Source organism: Bubalus bubalis, chromosome 12, assembly GCF_019923935.1.
Source record: "Bubalus bubalis isolate 160015118507 breed Murrah chromosome 12, NDDB_SH_1, whole genome shotgun sequence".
Taxonomy (NCBI): domain Eukaryota; kingdom Metazoa; phylum Chordata; class Mammalia; order Artiodactyla; family Bovidae; genus Bubalus; species Bubalus bubalis.
Genome location: NC_059168.1, coordinates 31,216,500 through 31,222,711, shown reverse-complemented (window position 1 = coordinate 31,222,711; position 6,212 = coordinate 31,216,500). Strand labels below are relative to the sequence as shown.

Here is a 6,212-nt window from a genome sequence, read left to right as displayed (position 1 = left end):
CTGTTTCCAATGAGAAATGAAAGTATTTGGTGGATTCAGTTAGTTGTTACCACTCTATGTAAGAATCGTGTATTTTCAATATGTGTGTAATTTATCTGTAATCCACAGAAAGTCAAAGCATGAAACAAATAACTTGGTGTACAAAAGCGTCAGTTAACTACAATGCCATTAAGTCAGACAGAGTTGTAGGTGTTTAAAACACAAAGTTAACTGGTCCGTAATGTCCGCATGGAAATGCTTTGAGAATAATTAAAGAAGGCCCTTCAGTCATGCAAACGTGGATAATGACGCTACATATGAATTACAAGGCTTTTGTCTTAGTATACTGATTTTGTATTCATGAATGAAGTATCTTCATTGTTTGCTTCTTCTTCATGGGATGTTAAACATTCAGAACAATTTATGAAGCCATAAACCTGAAAGATTTCTTTTCCAGCTTAACCTAAATCAAGATAATCTTTATTTTTATTTGTCTAGTCCACACCACTAAAACGAGTTTATCATTGACTGAAGTGACCATAGTTATTCCCTCTGGGGTACTGTTATAATGATCCTTTTTATTTTATATCCTACTTTACTGTTTTGCTAAAATCAATATTTGAGGCTTCATTAAATTGACAACTAAATCTGAAATGCATTTGCTATCATTCAAAATGCAAATGACTATTTGGTGCTTTTATTTCTAAAATAAGTAAATATGTCAGGGATATTATGAATGTATATGTTTGGTTTGAAATTTTCTACTCAGCAGGTTCCTTTTATACTTCTGTAGATAAGTCTTTAATATGAATATAAATTAGAAAATATTTCTTGACTTAGCTTGCTATGATTATTTTTGCCAAAAGTAAAAAACAAATAAAATTGGAAAATGGTCAATACTGATGGTATATAAATTATATTTCTTACAGAGTCATGCACACCTCCTGAATCTGTTCACAGCTTCCCTGCCATCCGTGTGAATGTGAACAAGGAATCTTAAGAATACAAGGTGAGAATTTGTCTTCTTTGTCACCACACAGCTTGGTTCTGTTATTTTCCACATTAATAGGATTTTGTGACTGAGTGACCTTGTTAATACAGCAATATGTTTTCTGCCATATCATCAGTAACAATCTCTGCAGGAAAAATTAGCATTGAAAAAAATCATGGTTGATTTCACTCCATTTTTTTTTTCTCTTGCTTTAGCAAAAGCAAACAACTTCCATTATATACTAACACAACAACCACAATAGAAAAAGAAATCTACTTTGAATGGTGAAAATACATGCTGCAACAGAGGGCCAAAACTGTGCTTTCCCATAGCACAATAATATGGAGATATCTGGATCTTTGGCAATATTTTTTTTAAATGGTAATAATACAGGAGTAATATTTTCTACCAGACATAGAAAAGTAGAATTAGGAGTCCTCTAAAAGATCTCTAAAAATTACTATGAAAAGAATGAGTTGTATTAAGATGGCTAAAAGTCATATTGTTTCCTCATCAAATCTCTGAAGCCTTGTATGTTTTCATTTTCTGTTAATTCTACACTGTCACATCAGTCAATTCTGGCTCCATGTTTTTGTGTAAAAGAGGTTGTCTTTTAACCAAACAGAGTGCTAAAGCAGAAAATAATACACTTTACTAAAGGGAGACCAAGAATCCCAGTAATTTGGCCTCATGGGCAGCTAGGAATACTTGCTCTTGAAAGGTAACAAAAGAAATAATCTTTACTGGGAATATGCAATATGTGTTTCACTTGCTAATCTCTCATTGTCCGATTCCTGATCAGCTCTCACAGCCAGATCCCTATGCTCTCTGGAAACTTTCAACAAAATACATTTTCCTCTCACTTCAACTCTTTTAGGTAATTCATTACTTTTCAGGATCCTTATTCATTTCTCCATTCCAAAGGTTTTTTATCTTCACTAGTGTCCTTAAAGCAACCTTATCTGTAATTCCCACTCTGTTCACACAACCTCATACTTGGGGCTACCCTTTCTTCCCCACCGTGACTTTGATGACCCTCATCTGATTTTTCCATTTAAGCTTCCACAGTTTCCTTTGTCCTCATAATAACTGCTCCAGAATGCCAGAAGGTGAACAGTACCTTATAGGAACAGCTAAGTCTGAATTTATTTGCCAAAAGCAGAATGATGGACCAGTTATCAGTTTGATAAAAGCCTTCACAATTTGATTCCTAAGACTTGGGCTCAATTTACTTTTCTTTTGTTCCTTTGAGCTTGACCTTGACCACGAGGCTAACTTAGACCACGTCTGCTTTATGAGACCGGACCATGGGACACATGCTGTATTAACGTGTTAGGGCTGCCATAACAAAAATCCCACAAGCTGGATGGTTTAAACAATAGAAATGTATTCCCTCACAGTTCTGGAGGATAGAAATCTAAAGCTTAATGCCATATTCCAGGCCTTTGTCCTTGGCTTGTCCATCTTCTCCCTGCGTCAGTTCACATCATCATTTTTCTGTGTGTGTCTTCGTGTCTTTATGGACTTAATTGTGTTCCCTCAACCACCAGTTCATATGTTGAAGTTCTAACTCATGTTGTGAGTGTATTTGGAGAAAGGCCCTAAAAAGTAAGTAATCAAAGTTAGATGATATCATAGGGGTGAGAATCGGATAGGACTGAAAAGACAAGGAATAGAGAAATATCTGTTTTGCCCTGCATGAACACAGAAGAAAAGCCACAGGAGGACATAGTGAGTAATGGCTGTCTCCAAGCCTGCAAAGGAGGGCTCACCAGATACCTACTCTGATGGCCCCTTGGTCTTGAACCTCTAGATTACAGAATTGTGAGGAAATAAATTTATGTAGTTTAAACCACTCAGTCTCTAGTATATTCTTTCAGCAGTCCAAGAAGACTAGTAGACTGCCCAGATTTTTATAAGGAAATTGGTTATACTGGATTAGGTAGAGTTCACTCCAATGACCTCATTTGAACTGTAAAGACCTTGTCACCAAATAATGGTGCTATCTCAAGTAATGAGGGTTAGGCTTCTAACATATCTCTTTGGGGGGTGGGGTGGGGTTACAATTCAACTCATAATAGACACGGACTCTGAAGCATGCCTCTCACTCATAAAGGAACCCTCAAATTGAGAGTCTAACTTTTTAAATTGCTATGTAAGACTACTAAAAAGATACAATAATTGACCTTGATTATATTAAAAGACACCAGCAAAAGCCTAATGAGTAGAATTATTTGAAAAATTGTATTAGTGGTACTAGTACATGACACACTTCTGATTTTATGGATACTTTCCACAGCCAGGTGATAAATACCACCTTAACATCCAACAAAGAAGCTGACGAGTGAGCATTAGAGGAATCAGTGAGTGAATTTCACGGGTAGGAGGAAAGTCCCACTGCATGGACAGGAGATGAACTCAAAGCTGACCTCATGCTGACAATGTGGTACGTGGTAGCTTCTGAAAGAACCTTGGGGTTTCCTCCTCCATATAAACCCAAAACAAAGGACAGTGGCTCTCATCTTTTCCATTCAAATAGCCCTGACTTTTGCCAGTTCTTTATGATATACATAACTTCTGTTGAGCCACATTGAGTCTACAAATTATTTCTTAAGCACACAGAACATGAATTCTCACAGGAAGCTTACATAGAGCATGGATTCTCAATATCACTCCCAATGGAGTAAACATAAGTGGGAGGGAAAAAGAAAAAAGAAACTTACTCTTTTTAAGTTTAAAAAAAAGATGCATATATAGTAAAAAAAAAAAAAAAAGCAGATACTCGCTATATCTTTGATACTAAAATTTTATAGGGAGGAGACAGAGATAGGAAAAAAAAATGCCTTAAAAGGCAAAAAAAAAAAAAAAAAATTCAGGAGGTAATAACTTTTTTTAAATGGTTACTAAACACTGACATATAGAATTGGCATATCCCCTAGCTATGGCTCTTTGTAAACCTCAAACATCAAACTCCAATCCTCAAATACCTGCCTCCTCCCTTTACCTTTCCCCCTTGACATAGCCTGTGCCCTGTTCTGCTCCCTTCTTCCTCACTTTTTTTTTTTTTTAACTGTATTAAAGATGAGCATTATAAGGTAATTCAACATTGGATAACTTTAAATGGAAATCCCCTTAAGTGTTTTCAAATATTTGTTTACCAATAATTGATAATAGATGGCAGGATATACTGGAGGACAGGAAAACATATCTGTCCGAAGTTCTAGGACATACCTTCAATGGAAGATGAGTTTAAGAAGAGAATTATGTAGTCATATTTCAGTATTAGGAAAATGAAAAAGTGTTTTTATTCGGAGATATTTTATGTGACTTGTATATGTTAATTTCCTGAGCTCATTGTGTGTTAATGTTTACATTATCATAAGGGGCTTCCCAGCTCAGTGGCTGCCAATGCAGGGGAAATGCAGGTTTGATCCCTGGGTTGGGAAGATCCCTTGGAGGAGGAAATGGCAACCCACTCCAGTATTCTTGCCTGGAAAATTCCCTGGACAGAGGAGCCTGGTGGGCTACTACAGTTCAAGGGGTCATAAAGAGTCGGACATGACTGAGTGACTGAGCATGAGCATGATACATTATCATACATAGTAAAACAATATTGTAAATATTATTTTAATTACTTCAGTGAAGGTTTTGATATATCTGTGGAAAAGCAAATCAATATAGATAGTGCAATGCTATTGAAAGCCTTCTTTAAGAATATTAGAAAATCCCACAAACAAATGCCCTTCACAACTGCCATTCATGCCAAAGAAAGAAGTGAAATAAATCCAATTCCAAGCAGACAGTCACAATGTTTATGGATTTCAATAAAAGTGCCCACAATTGAGTAAGGTCATGTCCTTTATTTAACTGTTTCTTTTTTCCTGAAAAGAAACAAAGAATGGCTCAATGACTTTTTAAATATTGTATTTGCTTAGGTTTTTTGCTAGTTTTTTTTTTTTTTTCTGCCTTAAAAGTATTAGTTTCTAACTTCTTACAAATAAGTTTTAAGAAGCAACCCATTTAGTCTAAATCTTAATTAATCCTAATAAGAGGGAACTGTAGCTTTTTAAAAGTCTAAATGGGTCATCCTGAGCAGCTTTGTCAGCCATCATTTGGTCCAGGAGTGAGCAGCAGGTAAGGTTGTTTCAAGCTCAGATGCTGTAGAGAGTGCATCTGTCTTCCTAGGCAGCTCTAATCCTGCCTGGTCCACTGCCTCTATCTTTATGAGTTCTTTGATTGGTAATTGAGAGAATAAATCTTTGAAGGACTTACATGAATATGTGTATATTAAGAGTTCAGTAATAAAATACCTACCAAAGTATTTTATACAGTCTCCTTTCAAGTCTTGGACATTTAATTAATTTTGCTAGACTAAGATATGGACTCAGGATTCAATTATAGAGGTTTTGTTTTTGTTTTTCGGATGTTAGCAAATTCAATTTTTTTTTTTTTTTTTTTTCACTCAGACAGTGTTTTCTCCCTCTTACTCTCCCAGACAGGAGAGAAGAACGATCATCAACGGCCAATGGCAGCTGCATCAAGCAGCACCAAACGCCAACTTCACGCTCAGGAGAAAACTCTGCATCTCTTCTTTGTGGTTTCGGGTGCTCTACACGATCAGAGAAACTTCTCTAGTAACAAACTATAGAAATGATCCCTGAAAGTATAGTCTTGAAAATTCAAATTTTTAATTTTCTGTTCCAAACTAGGAGTTATCTGTATTAGGGTCAGGACTGGGTTGGGGAGGAGCCACATCACAGACTTAAATATAAGTCATATCTACCAAGTGGAAAGCCACAGGGAGAATTCAAAGGAATTTGTCTGCAAAACATAAAGTCTGTTAGGGAAAGGTTAATAATATTGGGGTTATTCAACCTGGAGAAAAAGCAAGATGAATTATTGATTTCTTGAAAATATTGCTGGGGAGGCGGGATGGGGCGGGAGAAAAAAAAAGGGAAAAAAAAAAGAAAATATTGCTTTCATTAAAACACTCTCTTGTTTAGAATCATAAACAACTCCTAGAAGAGGAACTAAGAGGAGCTCCCTCTTACGTGAAGAAGCAGGATTTGAACAGACACTCAGATCCTACTAAACCAGGCTATGAATATCTCCGAATTTATTTTTCATGTTTTCCTTACAGGATCCCCCTACCTTCCAAGAGATAGTCTTAGTAATCCCCATTATCCTCAAGGGGATCCATATGATATCAAGATTAATACTAAAAACAATATTAAAAATAATA

At 36.0% G+C, this 6,212-nt stretch overlaps 1 non-coding gene across 1 annotated transcript; it reads right to left on the bottom strand.

The window, feature by feature from the left end:
- Positions 1-5,429: 5,429 nt before the first annotated feature.
- LOC112578287 lies at positions 5,430-5,643 on the bottom strand. The gene has a single exon (XR_003102583.2). It is a non-coding gene; the product is annotated as a small nucleolar RNA U3 (small nucleolar RNA).
- Between the last annotated feature and the right edge of the window lie 569 nt (positions 5,644-6,212).